The sequence below is a fragment of the Dermacentor albipictus genome, chromosome 4, assembly GCF_038994185.2.
Source record: "Dermacentor albipictus isolate Rhodes 1998 colony chromosome 4, USDA_Dalb.pri_finalv2, whole genome shotgun sequence".
Taxonomy (NCBI): domain Eukaryota; kingdom Metazoa; phylum Arthropoda; class Arachnida; order Ixodida; family Ixodidae; genus Dermacentor; species Dermacentor albipictus.
This window is the reverse complement of record NC_091824.1, coordinates 34453512-34471622: the sequence shown is the minus strand read 5'-3', so window position 1 is coordinate 34471622 and position 18111 is coordinate 34453512. Positions and strand designations below refer to the sequence as shown.

General features: G+C 43.3%; 1 protein-coding gene across 1 annotated transcript in view; it reads right to left on the bottom strand.

Moving 5' to 3' along the window:
* The window catches only part of LOC135900186 (uncharacterized), a 48937-nt gene extending 39886 nt beyond the window's left edge, over window positions 1-9051 (bottom strand). The window contains exon 1 of the transcript XR_010563816.1: window positions 8974-9051. The gene's annotated coding sequence lies outside the window, so the exon portion shown is untranslated. The remainder of the gene's footprint in view (window positions 1-8973) is intronic.
* Between the last annotated feature and the right edge of the window lie 9060 nt (window positions 9052-18111).

The window sequence follows — 18111 nt, the reverse complement described above, 5'->3', positions numbered from 1 at the left end:
TCTTATGTGTAAAAATTAATTTAGAGTCCCCACACCATCGCATGCCTGATATAGAGATTGCGGATTCGGCACATAAATCCTCTTCAGTTTACTTAGTTTGACACGTCTGCCATGATGCAACGCCCCATGTGAGGCAATGACAGTGATAACCGCCTCGCAGACTACGAACAATGGGGTATGATGACGTCTCAGGCGATCATGTCTCGCTGTGCTTAGTGCGTGTAATACGTAGACAAATACTAGTCGTATATGGGAAGTAATGTTCCACAACTCACCAGTCACCACTCTGGTATACAAATAAATTCTCAATAACGCAAACATTGGCCGTAAACGTCACGGCGACTCATCAATGAAGGCAACCAGTACAGAAAGTTTCAGTACAGTATAGTACGGTAGAGTACGGTACAGTACAGAAAGTTTCACTTACATCAATTCGCACAGTGCGCGGAATCCGCATAATTTTTTTCCTTTGCTTCTTTTCCAGTCACGCCGGCCCCCATTGAGTAACCAGCAAATAATATACGCAGGAAGGAAGAAAAGGAACACAACGTTATACCGACGAGGTGATGACGCAAAAGCAGCTGGCGTAACAGACGTTCTTTTAATCTCAGCGACTTCTCAAGAACATTACGCAATCGAACGTTCCTGGTATTTCCAAATCCGCGTAGGCGGACTCTGGCACTCCCTCCTTGATCATAAAATATTTTCAACATTCGTGCCTACCGAAGCTAATATAACAAAAAGCTCAGCTAAATGAAATCTGAATGAGCAATGTCAGTTTTTGCAGATTCTTTGACCTTGTCCGCGATCATTTTGCAAATTAGCCTCTGACGAAATCTTTCAGCCGCACTCAGAAAAGATGTGCACTGATCAACCCACACGCGTCCATGGCTACTTAATATCGGGTTGCTAGTGATGAATTTGCAGTCTGATTATTACATCTTTGTCGGCCGATCGAAACGTTTCTTTATGATATCGCTTCCTGATCTCGCATCCTACAGTTCTTTACTTGTTTCAAAGCGAAAAAAAAACACAGCGCCTCACAGCAACTACCAACGTGCTTGCTTCCGCCTGGCGGCAGCTGCGCTTCCTAATAGGACGATAACAAGTACAAAAAAGCGAGTTTTTAAAGTTTAATTATGAATGCACGGTGCCGCATAATTTCAATTCCGCGCAGCGCTGTGGACCCTCTGCTGTATATTTCTGCTGTCGTAAAAAGCCGAAATTTCCCATGAGCTTTCGACGTCTACCACATATCAACGGTTGTTTAGACACCTCTACTCCTTTTCTCACTGCACATGCTCGAGAAAACGCGCGCCGAGAAACTCGAAGACGTGTGAAGTTGCAATGGTGCTGATGATTTAGAACAGGAGCCTTATAATGCACGATGTTCCACACTACTGCTCATAGTAAGAAATGAATTCAGGAAAAAATGATAATTTTGCTATACAAATCTACGTGCCAGTGCGGACAGACATCAGAATACCTGCGGCAATCGCCAACGCAACCAATATAGTCAAATTATGCTTATGCAGTTATGAGAATAAACTATAGGGTCCCGTCGTGTTTGCAGAATTGATGTCAGATGGTGTACTGAAACCATAACAATTTCTAAGAAAATATAGGCCTTGAACCAGCTTCTTCAAACACATATCGAAAGTCCAAGAAATAGTCCATAATTTTGCAATTAACATGTGTCTGCACTGCAATGGTTGACCTCAATTTTTTGTGGACTAACGAACTAACTTCAACTACTGGGTGATTGAGTTTGTCGCTGCTGTTGTTCATGTCTTTATTTCTTAACTATAGATAAATGGCAACGCTAAAAGAATTCTATACTGAGAAAAATGGGACTTCAATTCTGAAAGCGCTAACTCTTTCGAGATGTCCTTATCTTTGTTCGAACTATCGGCATTATCAATGTCTTTGATAAACTATGTTTTACGACATTTTTTTGCGTAAATCATTCGTTTAGAACGGGGAAAGGGCAGTAGCTGTAGTACTTTCTGACTCAAACATTGCGCAGGAATTGATTTATTATTGAACATGGCGCCCAAAATGATTAAGGAAGGGTATAGGATTTTGGTGAAATATTGTGTTCCAGTTGAAGTATAATTGCAAAAATATTCGTGTCCACCGTTACTTTGATGCTTGAGGGCATAACGTTGGCCGCCAAATTTGCAATAATACAAATTGCGATAATGCTAAATGTGTTGACGTTATGTGATCTGATGTTAATGTCGATACCACACTAAGTTTTGTAGACGCCCTGTTTGCTTTATGAAAATGCTCTGTTTATGTCGTGCAAGTGATAATCGTGCTTCTATTTAAAGAATACACGAGGATGAATGACGTTCGCTTATGCTTTCCTTGAACGAAGTTAGTGATCGTCACTGCTTCGCATTCTGTAATATGATTGCCCGTGACTGCTAGCGTGACACTCCGAATACTGAGACAATGTTGGTTTCATGGTGCCGTAGAATTGAAAGAAGGAAAGCATGCTCTGCGAATACGCAATGTAACGCTTCATGTCAAGAACATCAAGACCTCTTCCAAAGATATCATCAATTACACTTCTCGGCAAAAATAATTATTACAGTTAGTATTCTTAGACTTCTTCAGCAACCGTCCATCCGTCCATCCGTCTGTCCGACTGTTCCAGACAAACGAGCTGTCTACTAGTTTGGGCCGCTAGGTTTGCCGTATGCCTGACCTAGTCAACAATTTAGATCCCTGGGCAAGTGCCATTGGGTATGGGCCCAAACAGAGATCATACACTCCATAACTACATAGCATAGGCACCGTAATCAAAATCTGTAACAACAATCAATTTCCTATCACAAAATTACATATGCACCACAACTTGAATGCTAATCGCTTTAAGATAGATGAGCATTCCTAAAGGCTGTATTCTGCCTGATTTTTGTTTTTATCAAGTTCCCCGTTACAGACAGTCATCGATGAAGCACGCAGTAGAGTCATGTGCAAGAGCCGATAGAGCGCCCGGCACTCTCAGCATGTGTAGCACTGCACTGTACTTTTCACGAGCATAATAGATGGACGAAAGCTGTGCGCTCTATTGAGCGCGTCTTATGAGGCTCGCATCACGCCACCGAAAGAACCCGCAATGGCCACGCTCGAAGATTGCGGCCGGTTTGATTTATGCCAACGTGCACAGCGCCCGAGCCTGGTGTCAGCCACGCTTTGTTCACCTCGGCCTCGAGTTCGCGCGCGAGAGAGCTAATGAAGAGATCATCCCGCATGCGCGCCCTTTTTTCGAAGCCGCTCTGCGTTAAAAGCCCTCGCCCTCAAAACCCTCAGCGCGTTCCTTGCGCCTTGTTCCTATAGGTTCTTTGGATCTCGGTCTGGTGGCCGGTACATAGGCGCGCCCTCGGTATCGTTGCGCTCGTGATCCGGTGATAAGAGCGCGACTCTGTAGTTTTTGTTCACTTGGTGCCGTAATAGCTATAGAGCGCCTCCGCGGTGTTCATATTCACGGATTAGAGTTTAGTTTTGAAAAAAGTTTGCTCGGAGCAAAAAAACGAGCATGACGTCTGAGCCTGCACTTTTGTTAGCGAGCGAGACCGAGCACTGCCCCAATTTAAGCTGTACGACTGAAGCTGTACAATTGGCGCTGCTAGAAGGCATGTTTCTCTATGGGCGCGTAGAGAGCGGCCACCATTTTCAGGAATCCCAGAGTCCACTGACTCAATGGAGGATGCTTCAGATGGCCGAATTTATCGTAGTGCTATTCGAAAGCCTTTTTTGAAAGCTGTTGAAAGATGTTGGAAGACCTGACTTACGATTATTCTGCACGTTTCCTTTCACTTTTGATCAGACCTAAGCACTTTAGAGCGCTCATGCACAGCTTAGCTCCCCTCATTCCGAGCAGTACAAGGTCAGCCAACTGAATAAAGCTATTTAAAACTATTCTAAAGAACTAATGGATATAATATCCGTTTTTTTTCTCGAGCCAAAGTGCCGCATGGCTTGAGTTTTGTGTGCTCACTACAACAGGCAGCTGCGTTTATTGAATCCGAAGTGCTTGACAGCTTGACAAACATCTGCTGATGAACCCGTATATTTTATAGCAACTCAAAATAGACAGACCAATACAAGGAGGAAAAAACAGTAGCGAGAAAAACAAGGACGAGGCGAGTACAACGCACCGGCGCTTAGTTAGTAATCGTATCGTCCTCGTTTAATTCATTCGTGCTACTGCTTTTGCTTCTGATTTATGAACTAACTTGTCCTAGAAAGTATTTTATTAAGCAATGCAAGAACACCTGAGAAGATCCTTGCAAGGTTTCATAGTGTAAGACTCATACTGAGCTTACATGACAGAAAGGTTATTCCAAGCCCCGTGAAAACCAGCGCATGAACGCACTAGCAGAGAAAAAGAGGGCGACACTTTGCTACACTCGCAACTATGTCTAAGCGGAAAAAATATTGCTGAATAAACCCATAAAATTCTTGATGTGCGCGCTGATATGTGCGCCATTAACAAATTAAGCGATTCTGCGGTGGTTTTTGCGATGCACTGACGCCAACTCGCCAAACGTACTGTGCTTCTAATATTGAAAGAGCGGAGACACTGCCATGATATAGCAGTGCAAAATTATCTCTGTGCTTGGGAACCAGTGCTTACAAAGATGGGCGAGGGTAGCTTGACTGTGGAACTAAAACAAGCTGACACCAATCGGTAGATAGGCCACAAAAATGGCACATCTTAAATGATTACAGATGTGCGCCTGTATCCCTAGTTGTTTCAGCCCCATGCCTCCAGCCAAGTAAGTAAGTAGTAAGTAAGTAGGTTTATTTTCCAGGTTCAACTGGAGGGTTTTCTGGCAAAAAGCTGCATGAGCAGCTTGACTATGTCCAGGAAACCACTACAAGCAGTAGCACACGAGTGGTACATAAATCAGACACACATACAGTAATTACAGTCAATAAAGAGAAAACATTAACAAGTTATACATACAGAGTGTAACAATGTATTGCAAAAAAAATTTCAACAGTAAAATAGAAAATAGAAACGCTCAAATGGTCATACAAATGTTCAGAATTAAATGTGAACAATGAATCGAAACATAAAAGACATAAAATCACATTTCAACAAAGTATTTCCGCAGCTCAGCTTTGGTATATCCTATTGTGCGTTTATATGTGTTAAGAACATGGGGCAGGTTGTAAGAAAACATTTGTAATTTATCGTTAGTACGAAAACGTGGTATATTCCATGTATTAATAGTTCTTCTGTGTATGTTAGCATGACGCATGTCCAAAGATGCCAGAGTCGAATAAAAATCGGCAATAGATGCCATCGAAAAATACATTTTTTGTAACAACCTAAAGTGATACAATTAGTTGGCCCGGACAATATTATGGGCTTCAAAAGCATACTTAGAGGGAGTTGTATTATCAATATTGGCGATTATTCGAAAAATTTTCTTTTGCAGTACGAGAACCTTATTGATGTTAGTTTTGGTCATTGTGGCCCATACTAAATTTCAGTTGTTAAGGCAGAAAAAAGTGCGTAATAAACTTGTGATTTACATTTTAAAGGTAAAGTTCCACGACATCGCGAAAGAACCCCGCAGACGGAAGAGAGTTTCTTGCAGACAATGTCACTATGGGCATCCCAGTTTAAATAACAGGAAAAATGTATTCCAAGTATCTTGTGCACATCAACTATTTCTATTTGGTGATCTTCAAAGTGAAGCATGCAATGGGGTACTATCGGTTTGCTTCTTGCGCGAAATATTATAGCCTTGGACTTTGTATGATTAATTCTTAATTTATTCATCCTTGAACACCTAGACAATTTAATCAGTAGGTCATTACATTTCACCATTAAACCATTAAGGTTAGAGCCTGAAAGAAGTAGTGTGCTATCATCCGTGCATATCACAAAATCAATGGAAGGATGTATGCTTACAATATCATTTATGTGCGGATTGAACAAAAGGGGTCCCAATATGCTCCCCGGTGGGACACCACATCTGATTGGCAAAAGAGATGAAAGTTCATTATCTAAAGACATCGACTGGTTTCTGTTTCGGAGATATCCTTCAAGCAATGTGAGTGGTCTACCATGAATTTCGTACATTTTAGGTTGTTAACAAGAAACGTGTGATTGAAGCAGTCAAAAGCTTTACTAAAATAAAGGAAAAGGCCCACCGTATACAAGTTCTTAGTAATATTATTCAACCTTATTTCCTTCATTGTTAAAAACGCTGTTTCTGTAGATTTAGCAGTTCGGAAACCAAATTGTGACTCAGATATCATTTTATATTTGTCAAAAGCTTACTTATTCTTGAAGAAATGACTTTTTTCCAGACCTTTGGAAAGCACAGGGAGTACTGAAATCGGTCTATAATTTGTTGGTACGTTTTGGTCGCCCCCTTTAAAAATGACAGATACTTTTGCAGCTTTCATTGCGTTGGGAAAAACCATGCACTCAAATGCAAGATTGTAGATGTGTGAAATGAAGGGACCAATTATGGGTAACACATATTTCAATGCTTTCATCTGCATACTGTTGATGTGTAAGGCTTTGCTGTTACTAATTCCCATGTACACGTTGTAAATTTCATTTGCATCAGTAGGCTCGAAAAACATAGTGCCACTAAGCTGACTAGGATAAGGGGTGACTGTTATATCGCTGCGGTCTTGAGATGAAATGTTATTAAGAAAATGTTTGCTAAGGTATTCTGCAAGTGCCTCCCTTTTATTTCTTTGCCATTTACTAGCATAGGTTTTGTGACAGAGTCATTCGCACGGTGACCTAAGACATCCTTTAAAGCTTTCCAGACAGTATCTGGTCTCCTTGAACTGACGTTACAAAAAAGCTCCCGATGATACGACGTCTTCGCTTTCCGTAGCTCAGAGTTTAATCGGTTTCTGAACTTTTTAATGTGAAGGCGTGCATCCTCTACACGTGTTCGAAGGAACGTTTGATAGAGACGATTTTTGTCTTTTTTCATATTGAAAAGTTGTTTTGTTACCCATGGTTTTCTTATCTTGTTCGTATTTTTCGTGTACGTTTCGAGTGGAAAGTGCTTGGAATAGAAACGAAGGAAATGGTGAAAATAAGGTCGTACGCATCATTGACATCAGTTTTCTACAGCACACAGGACAAGTCAAAGTTCATAATGTCGTGCTTAATAAAGGCTTCCAAAGAGGCATCAGTTATGCGCTGCATAGTAATAGATTCTTTAACATTATTTTGCTTAGCATGCTCATGCCGAGAAACGACGAACACCGGACAGTGATCGCTCACATCAGAAGCGATTGTACTATCAGAGAGCACACTCATTTCAATGCTCGCAATTATTAGATCTAGTGCCGACGCAGTAGCGCATATGACACGTGTGTGCTGTTTCTATTAAGTTGACAAAACCACAGGAGAAAATATTCATGTTGAAATCATGTACAGTAGCGTTATGGTCCAGAATATTAATAATAAAATCACTGCTGCACAAAAACGAACATTTGTTTAGTGACGCATATTCTAGAATCTAGTCAAAATAATTGGTAAATTTTTTCATGTTACCATTTGGGGGCGGCATACCAATGAAATGATTTGATTTCGAGTTTGTATTGTTAGAACTTCATAATCATCGGTAACGTCACTAAGATTATGCAGAATGTGGCACATTTTGCACGCGACAGTATAGATAGCGACACCGCCGCCGCGTTTGTTAGATCTGTTAAGGAAAAGCATTTCGTAACCAGGCAGCTGTAGCATCTTGCTATCAGATTGATACCACGTTTCAGTGAGCATAAAAAACGCAAATTCCAAAGAGAATTGTTTTAGAAGCAGAACGATTTCGTCTTGCTTGTTGCCTACGGAGCGGGCGTTAATAAGGTGCAAAGCGGTTTCACAGTTTGGGTCTATTATCTTCACCTGCTGTCGTAAGGCTAATTCGTGATATGTCATTATTTTTATTTGTTTTGTGATCACAGAGCAGAACGACGACAGATTTCAATTGCCAGGTCAGCTATTATTATTGCCTGTTACTGGGTCTGCACGACTTTCTAGCAAAAAGAGCTTGACAATGTCTCTCTCGCTGGCTACCGGCACAACCGCTGAGCCATCGGATTGCCCCATGAATACCTTTCCATTCTGTGACCACACAGACTTCAATGATGCTCATACTATTTTTAACAGCGAAAGCAAGCAGTTTCTTTTGTGCCGGGCAGAGGTGCCCATTGACGTATACAGGATCAGAATTTTCCAGTCCAATGTCAGCGTTTTTCAGCCTCATCTTTTTGGCTTTCTGCAGGACAGTATCACGTTTGGCTCCACACCAGAACTGAACCATAATATTTGACTTATCTGCTTTCCGTGTTGGTATCCGATGATAGGATTCAATGACACATTCTTGAATTGACTCACTCATTGCATTTCCTATCTTTGAGACTATGTCAACCACAGATTCGCTGTCACTTTTGACGATTCCTTGTATTTCTACGTTGCCCCTTGTTGAATATTGTTCGGACCGAACAAGTCGCTTGTCCAAATCGAGCACCTTTCTTTCCAGACTGGTAAGCATTGATCGAAGTGTCTCATTTTCAGCAGCAGGGTTGTTGCTTTTCGCGATTTCCACATTTAGTTTTCCCTCAAGCTCTTTAATAGAGTCATGTGCAAACTCGAGGCTTTTAACTAGGCCTTGCTTTTCACTCTTTAGTTCTCGAATTTTATTTCGCATTTCCCGCTCTATCATTTCACGAAACAGCTTGATTTCAGCTTTGGTTTGTTCTCTGAACTTTGCGACATCAGCTTTGAAACCCTCTTTCATTTTCGCCATTTCTTTGCCAGTCATGTTAGACTTGTTTCCCCTCCCTCTACAGCCAAAGAACACACTTAATAAGTTGGCGAACAAAACAGCAAAAGCTAGCGAAACACTTGGCAGCAGCGACAAGCGACTAATTGCAATGCGTATAATGAATGTGTTTTTTTGCACTAACCTGCGATGAAGGTAAGACGAAATTAGGATGCGTCCGACGCGCTCGTCACTACTGCCAAATGCCGCAAAAGTCGGCGAAGGTGCTTCTTTTGTAAGTGGGTAAGGTCACGTGGGAGCCAACGTAGCAAGTGCCTGTGCAGCCGACGGTGGCGCCTTCTTGAACCACGTGGGTTCAGCGTGGTCCGTGTTTTCACAGCGGTGGGCTGCAGGATCAATCAAGGTGGGCGCCTAGTGCGGCTGCGTGGGTGTTCCCTGCGATAAAGGCAAGGCGAGATTAGGATGCTTCCGACGTGCTCGTCGCTATGGCCAAAAAAATCTGACCACAACCACGTAGGCTGGGCGGAGCGCTTGCAGTCCTAGATTCTGGCACGCCGATGCTAAAAGAAACCTGTGTTATTTGGTAAACACGATACCGCGCCACAGGCGGTAGCACACAGCTCCTTTACAGCTTGGTGACCCAGGTGGTAGACAGTCCTTTAGATAAGGAACCAGTCAGTGTTGGCGGGTGATCGTGACACTCGTAACTTTCCATGAGGCCAGTGTACACCAAATGGCTATGAAAGGAAGTGTATATAGCTGCTGCGTCTACCACACTTCTGCAGATAGCAAGAGCCCAACGGCCGGATTCGCCTGCTTTCAAATTCTCTCAAGAACCCCCCCCCCCCCCCTCCTCCATCTATTCCTTCCGCCCAGTCAATTTTTCGTTAATGTCTCGCGTTTGTCCCGAAGAACAGCTTACAAGAGAGCAATTGACATAGAAACTCTCGCTTGCTGCCTCGTAACATCAACACTAGCAAAATCAAGGCCCCACGCGAATATGAAAGACGGTTGACGGGAGGATGCCCACTGCAGTAATTTAACTGGTAAAAAATCACATCGCGGTAACGCGGATACTTTGGATTCGGCTCCCATCTGCTCCATGTTGTCTTTTTCACGACTTCTATTTACACGTTCCTTGTTATCCTTCCATTTTCATTAGAAAAGAACAGAAGGAACTAACTTCCATTGTGTTTTTCCTCCATATTAAAAAAATACGCATATACTACGTAAAATCACCATATGTGATCATACGAGGTGAAATGGAACCACAAATGTTTTCATGCGGATGTTGTAGGAACAGGATTGCGGATATAAGAAAATTGGGCATACGTGGCTTTTCAATAGGGCCGAATGCATTCTCAGTTGACTTCATGTGACTGTAACACAAAACGCTTCTGCGTCAGATCGAGCACCTCCATTAAAATCGTTCTTGTCCCTTTGAAGCAGAAAATCTGGTCATTCTGAGTTTCGCATACCACGTGCCCACGCTTACGCTTACGTCAGTCGTCCTAGTGTCAATGCGATCCTAGGCGTCGTCGATGATACGAACAGTTGTGAGAGTAGCCGTTATAGGGACGTTTTTGTTTTATGGTTTGCCATGTAGTCTAGGCGTTTCCCACTAATTTCCCTCATTGCTCTTTTTTGGCTCTTTGCTGTGATTCTCGTCACACAGCGCAGCTACGTGGCCGATATTGGCGGGGAACGATGGGGACCCACGAAGCCTCACGATACAAAAAAGCAGAGTAAATAATAGATTTATGACAGCGTAGTTTGAGCAGCGATGCCCCATCACTCTCGCGGTGGAAATTGAGCACGTTCGCGGTGAGGAAGTCTGAAAAGACATGTTTATATAAGATGCTTATAAAGCTCTTCCCGTAATTACCCTAATTTCAATGTGGGGTAAGTAAGCACCTCCATTAGGCCATAAATAAAAAAAGAAACAATCGCTTTCCTGCCTAAAAGAAAAACAAAAAAAATATGAGATTGAAGTGCAGCCGGGACGAAGAGGGCGAGTGCACATAAACATCACTGCGTCGTCGATAATAACTCCACAATGTTTCCGTGCCAACAAAAAAAAAACTAATATGAACAAAACAAACCACCAGAATACGAAAAGTAAAGACACCTATAAATAGTTAGTAAATGGGAGGTTTCCTTGTCTTCATTCCTAAGGTAGCGCTCCGTTTTCTTGTGTTTGTTCCTCTTGTTCTGTAGTAAAAGACTGACAGCTTCAGCAAACGCCAACACTGTAATGTTATTTATGCTCCTTTCGCTCAAAGAATAAGACATGGACATCACAATCCCCATGCGTTTGTGTTCTTTCATAAATTTGTCGTTTGGCTTCCAGCGTCGCATAATCATACAATGATTTAATTGTTCGCCACAATCCCATAGTGCAGTAAGATGAAAAAAAGACAATGCGTGTGACATCGAAGTAGGTCCAGAAGTAGGTACAGAACTTAGGTAACTGCTTTGAAATTCCACAAATTTTTATTCTAACAACAAGAAAGAGATAGGAACATTACGGCAAATCTTCTGCGTATAAATAATTGAAACCCTGTAACCATCATCTGCACAAATTTTGGTACTCGTGATCCCAGTGCTGGCAATCAAATAACAGGACACTGCGCCAACTCACATTTGCAATGTTGCTGCACACATGAAATTGTTTTCTTTTTCTTTTTGCGACCGAGCTAGCCAGGCGAAGATGTCGGCTATATTTCTATTGAACAACACGAAACATGATATTTCACCTTCTTTCGAAAATCGGGGCCATAAAAAAACGGCGAAGCGCAAATCCTTTTTTTAATGTTACAGTAAAAAAAAAAAAGAAAGAAAGAAGGCCCGTTGCGTCACTCCATAACTATTATTTATTTCTACTGGCTATGCTGCAACAGTATACGTCATGACAAGCGGCCATTTCTTAACGACACAGTAGAAACTGGCCAGTTCCCTCTCGACAGTACCTGAAAGCAAGAGACTTCAGTGCCGCATTGGGGAAGGGGCGATGTGGATCTTTACGCACCTGAATAATCTAGGCTCCTGTATTTTCCCTCTCTTTGACTTCGTCATTATTTTTCCACGTGCAGGGTAGCAAATGGGCGAAAGTCCAGTTAACGTCCTGGCCTCACCTTTCTCTAAGCTCGTGGGTGCGCGCCATTAGAAAGGGGCAAAAACGTCCACAGCAAACTGAAGTTGAAGTGAAATTTATTCACTGCGTTAATATGCGTACACTGCCGGTGGAGGGGAAAATGCGAAACGTTCTCGCTACCCATTTCCCCATAAAGAAAAAAAAATGAAATGAATCAATTCAGTGTTTTTAGGTGCCAAATCGACCATGTGATATGCCCCATGCTTTATTTATTTTTATCACCTGAAGTTCTTTATCTTGCGCACAAATTGAAGTGCAAGAGCATTCTTGCATTTCGCCCCCAAGGCAACGCGACCATCGCGATGGCGAGTTGAACCCGTGGCCAAGCGTTTAGCACCACAACGAGCCGTTAAGCCACTGCAGCAGTTATCTCTGTACAAAGTGTCATCGCAATTAACAGTCAGTGGAGACGCCGCCTGGCAGCAGAGCGAACACATTTAGATGAGAACCTCATCTAGAAACAATTTCTAACAACGCAGCTTGGCCTGTGTTGTTGGAAAGTGTAGGACTATTCAGCGGCCTTTACACTCAAAGAGTTAACTATTAAGCAACAAATCTGTAACACTGTGTTTGTGTTCTTTGAAAAGAGTAGTCACATAAATGTGGGCTTTCATGTGTATTGTAATGTAAAAAAATGCGTTGCCTACAATTCAATTAGTTTCGCACACTAATTTATTCTGCTCTGTGACGTGCGAGAGGCGTCCTTCGACTTGTAACTAGTTTCCAAATGTGATTGTATTACCAGCCTCTCGAGCTAATGGCGTTCACGGCTGCATACCCACGGAAAGACGAACAATAAAAAAATGGCTGCCCGTGCACCCTGTACAGATGTTAAAACAGCGCAGCTGAAAAGTGCGGCCCCGTCATTTATCGCTGGGTTAATTAGGAAGGTCTAATAAGCTCTTTCTCAATTATTGGTTACGTCTTTGAATTTTTTAATGAGGTTACGCACACGTCTGGCTTGTTTTTATCACACTGCTTATGCGAAATGCCACACACTGCGCTTCGCATAATCACCACGACGTAAGGATGCAATTCACGGTTCATTCTGCTAAACGAGCGGGTTCATCAAAGTTTCTCAATTATATTACTCATTTGTGTTTCTCAACGCGTTAAGCATATTATTTATGAATCAGTAATGAACTGTAGTTATCAAGTCACACACCAGGGCCACATATTTTAAGTAATTAAAGACGGGGAAACCTATTGCGAAGTCAGAGAGACGCTTCTGCGCGTGCTCTCGGCTGCGAGAGAGAAACGACGTCACTTTCCGTGTAGCCGCCGCACCTTTGCCGCGAGATACTTATCTGATCACGATATTGAATTGAAACCCCGCCATCCCTCTGTGTCCGTTCCCTGCAAAAATACACCGATAAATGTGTATGTTTGAAATGAGTAAACATTTCTATGCCTACCTAAATAGAAATTTGTCCGTCCGTCACGTAAGACGAATGCAATGGGTCATACTTCCTAAACAATGGCTCGTACCACCGCAGTAGGGTTACTGTGGTCGAACCAAAAGCGTTTCGCCTAGGCATATGGAGGTTTGCTGTAAAATTGAATAAATGCATTGTCGTATTTCCTAAGAAGGAAAATGTTTTCCTCTGACTACTTCTTTCATGGGGGCCTGTCCCATGTAGTGGTCAATCTAGCCAACGATGCACAATGGGAACGCGACTTCGTACAAGCCAAACAGCTGAAGCAGGACGCATTGAAATTCAAAAACAAGATATAAAATTGAATCCCAGTAGTCCCTCAGCGGCAGAGAAATCTGACAGCCCACCTACCTTCTTGTCTTGGCACCCTTCAAGTCACGTTGACTTTCCTTTTCCGACATGCGTTTATGCATAACGTGGTCTTCAAACAAATTTTAACACACGAATGTTACTTTTGTCGCCTCTTTATTTGTTTTAATAAGCGATTCAAGAAACTAGATCCAGCGAGCATGTCTAGAAGTGAATTGTCACATGCTTTCGTCATGCATGTTTTTTTTCTTTCTTTCCATACCATTTCTCGTCATTTTTTTTTCATTCTTCCCCCGCGTTTCAGTAGTGCCACAAGTGTATTAAATTACACGTCAATTCACGTGCCGATTGTTTTCAGGCTTCTCTATCCTCGTATTCCTTTTTTTTTTATTTCATCGCTCCACTTACACAAGAGACTTAAACGTGGACCTGCTCGTAATTGCCAGATGCACATATACCATAACACTACGCCTGTTCCGTTCGTGCCTCGTGGTGGAAGACGCTGCGCCCTGCGTGCATTTTTCGTCTGACAACTCATTTCTTAGCATACACGTTCTCAACTGTTTCCTGCACCCGCCAGGCTGTGTGTTCCGGCGCTGCTATTGATACCCAATGTTCGAGCGCTGGTCGCCCTTAAAGATGGACAAAGCACGCGTATAAGGTTACATGTCTACTCGCTTGCAAAAGTGAGAAGCTTCACTCCCTGGATCACCGATACTTACTAATTGTGAAAGTACCGGTCCACCTATACACTCTCGTTTTCTAAAGCGAAGCCTTCTTTTCTGCTTCTCGCGCCTGTTCCTATTGTGGTCTAGCTGGCACATGCCGCTGGGTTTCTCGCTACGCCCCCAGATGGCACGCACCTCCGCGCATCCCGGGGAAGAGAAATGCAGCCATAATGAAGTACAGGGCGCTATTGGGGATACAGTAGGTACGAGGTGCTGCGGGGTATGTGGAAAGGTGTAATGGTTCCAGGATGTCCTCTTGAAAATGCAATTGTTTGCTTGAAATTAGGGGTACAATCAGGACTCGATGGGAACCAAAGGTCAGTGGGATTCCTCGCATTGGGCGCTCAAGGGAAGTCTACAAATGAAGGTGAGCAGGGTGATATTGGCTGGGCTAGTTTTGAAGTGAGGGAAGCTCACAGTAAAATTGATTATCAAGAACGACTGAGGAATATGGAATATGGAAGAAAGTAAATGGGCTGGGAGACTGGTGCGGTATCTGTAAAAGAAAAAAAAATTATTCACAGTGGAGGAAAAGAACTAGAAAACTTGCGAACAAGTATGCGGCCTGTAGGGTGGGGAACAGAGCAACACATAACGTCAAGCGTAAAGTCAGAGAGGCTAAAATATTCTCATGGTTGGCGGCAATGGAAAAGAAACCTGTCATGAGTAACTACTTAGTGGAAAAAAACCAAATCAGGAAAGAAACAATTTATGATAACTCAAACGGAAGCTCATTACTTTTCGGAGAGAGATCAGGATGCCTTAGAACACGTACCTGCGAAGCGATATATAAGAAGGAAGAAGAAGCATCTGCTTGCTGCGGTAAAGCTTGGGAAACAATGGAGCATGTTTTATTAGAATGTGAAGACATCTGCACATGGGTCGATTTAGGCACCACTGGTCTCCTTGAAGCCCTTGAGTTCAGCGAGAGCAGGGGAAAAGTAAACAAGCCTGCAATAGAGATCAGTAAGAGGCGTTTGGAAGATTGGTGGAAGAAAAGTAGGGAAACGGCAAAAAAACGAGACGTACAAAAGAAGTTAACAATGGGGGTCAGAAAATTTGGTTGTGGCAATTCATCGTGTTTCTTTCTCTTTATTGCAACCTAGGTAGCACGTTAGGCAGCATATTAGTAAGAGATTGGTGGCGTAACCCACCACCCCGTTCCAAAGGGGACGCTCATAACAGTCATTCATCCCGGCCAGCGCCGCCACGGCAGCGTTTCGCATTTTCTGCGTATGGCACATGCTGTGCTTGCTTTCCAATGCAGGAGCTGGGCTGTGGAGGTTGCGTGCTGTGCTGTGAGAGTGTAACCATTACAATCGTCCATAGCCTGAAGAGAGCGCTTGGAGCTGGCCTCTCTGCCATGGTGGTAGAACACGCTGCGCTGTCACGTCCATATCTAAAAGGTGCGAAGGCTCCTTTCCAGCGGACAAACGCGCAAGAACAGTAAGTCCCCTTGCTGACTAGCCGTTGTTGAGGAAACATTCTTCTATGCACTTCTGTCACGATATGATTTACCATGTGAAGCAATGGTAATGCTCAACACTCTCAGAGAAGATGAAGAATGACGCACAACAACGCTTCAAGCAAAGGCGTCTCCCTGTGTGTTATGTGGACAACGCAAGGAAACCACACTGGTGCACGCAAGGTAACGTTTAACATCAGCTCACCACTCTCGTATTGGGCTAAGCACTGAATAAATTACACATGCACCGCCAACATCACCGCTAATTATCGTCAATTGAAGGAAACAGCACACAGAGCTTCACTTACATACGCTCCCACAGTGCGTGGGATCCGCGTATTTCTTCCTCTCTCTAAATATGACTGCACAGCATTCCGTCATCTTTCCGACTTCCAGGTAGTGAAGCTTGTACGTTATTGTGCCAGTAAGTATACTTCCATTTTCCTGACCATGAAGAATCAAGCAGAATAGAAACAAGAAACTGCGGCCCTGAACGTACCTGAAGCACCTGCACTATCGCGCCAAAATAAAAAAGCGAAATAACACATCTAAACGTTTGCAGCATAAGTTACCATTACTAAACACACACACAAACGCACACAAACGTGCACGCACAAATAAAACGGACAGCTAGTACACTGTTACAGAAGCTGCTCGAATTGTACCAAAGTAAAGTCACATTCCCTTAGCAGATTCCGTAAGCCCATCAGCACTTTCGAGATATCCAGCTTTAAGTTCTGTCAGAAAATACGCGGTCATTTCAGCCAACAGTTTTGCAAAAGCGTGCTCCAAGCTGCGTGGGATGATTTTAACTGGAACACCAACACCTTTTTCAGCCGACTTTGCGGGTGGATATTTAGAATGACGCTTATCTTTTAATCTCTGCTAAGCGAACATGACTTCATTCGTGATCTTGAATTCTGCATTTTACCATGTGTCCTAAAATAAATGAAAGCTTATTTGGCAAGCCTTTTAATTAGCCACCTGGACGTAGTAGTTCGTCGCTCAAGTAACGTCGACCTGTTCAGGCACTCCACAAATTTACCAGGCACAAATTTATCTTTAATCTCGGTGGGATTTTTCTTAAACTTGTTTAACTAGAAAAACAAAAATGCAGCGGAAACGTGCTCCGCTACTCATGAAACTGCGACTTCTGTAAGTTACATGGTCATAATTACCGATATACACCGCAGTGTACCTATCTACGGCACGTTTCTAAGGCAACACCGCATTCACTAGAGGCGATTTTGTCCCGCTTTGAAGGAACGAACTCGTGGTTGAGTGGTATACCGTCTCCGTCTCACACACCGGAGACCCTGGTTCCATTTCCACCAGCCCATCTTGGAAGATGTTTTTTATTTACGAATTGCCTTCTAGGATTTATCGCTCACGGCAAACGCCGCTGACACCGACGCCGACGACACCGGCTTTTCTGCGACACGAGCTCCTTAACGCTGTCGCGTTAAAATAACACAATGTACCTAGAGCCGGCAGCCTGGCTTCCCGGTCAGCTTAGCATTTCGGGGAGTGGAAACCCACCTCCGCGTTTGGAACTCCTCCATCGCGACGTGTGTCGCCACTGCGAATAGGCTTGACCGATCTCTCACGGAACCGCAACACCGTCCGCAGAGAGGCCTGGGAAGTGCTAGCTGCCACATGGCAGGCAAACGTCGCGTCTCGCCAGGCCGAGTACTTCCACTGTGTGGAAAGGAGACGCGACAACCGTCAGTCAAGTTGAGCAATGAAAAGGTAAAGGAACTGTCAAACAATACGTTTGAGAGGGTGCCGTTGCTAGTTGACATTGCTATTCGCGAGTACTAAATTATGCTGCATGCGAAAGCACGACATTGCGTGTGACATTTGCCGGTGCAGTATATATAAAAGAAGGCTAAAGAAGTGAGTTTGTCATTAAAAAAATGTGTGTGCGTTTGGCAAGCGATCCCACATTTGTGATTGACTGCTACATTGTACATACGTTCGACAGTTTTCATCACTTGTTTTCTTCGCTTCCCATAGCCCTCTTATTCTATTTCCATTTCCCTCTAAGCAAGTGTAGAAACTAGACGTTATTACCAGAAGTAAACTTATCTGCGTTTCCTCAACACATTCTCCTGTCATTGTTGTTTTCTTTGCTTGAACTCTTATGTGCATGTCATGTCCTGACGCACCCACAATGTTGGCCGCGGATTGAAGGAAGATTAAGCTAAGTGCTCGTTATTGTTCGTTTGCA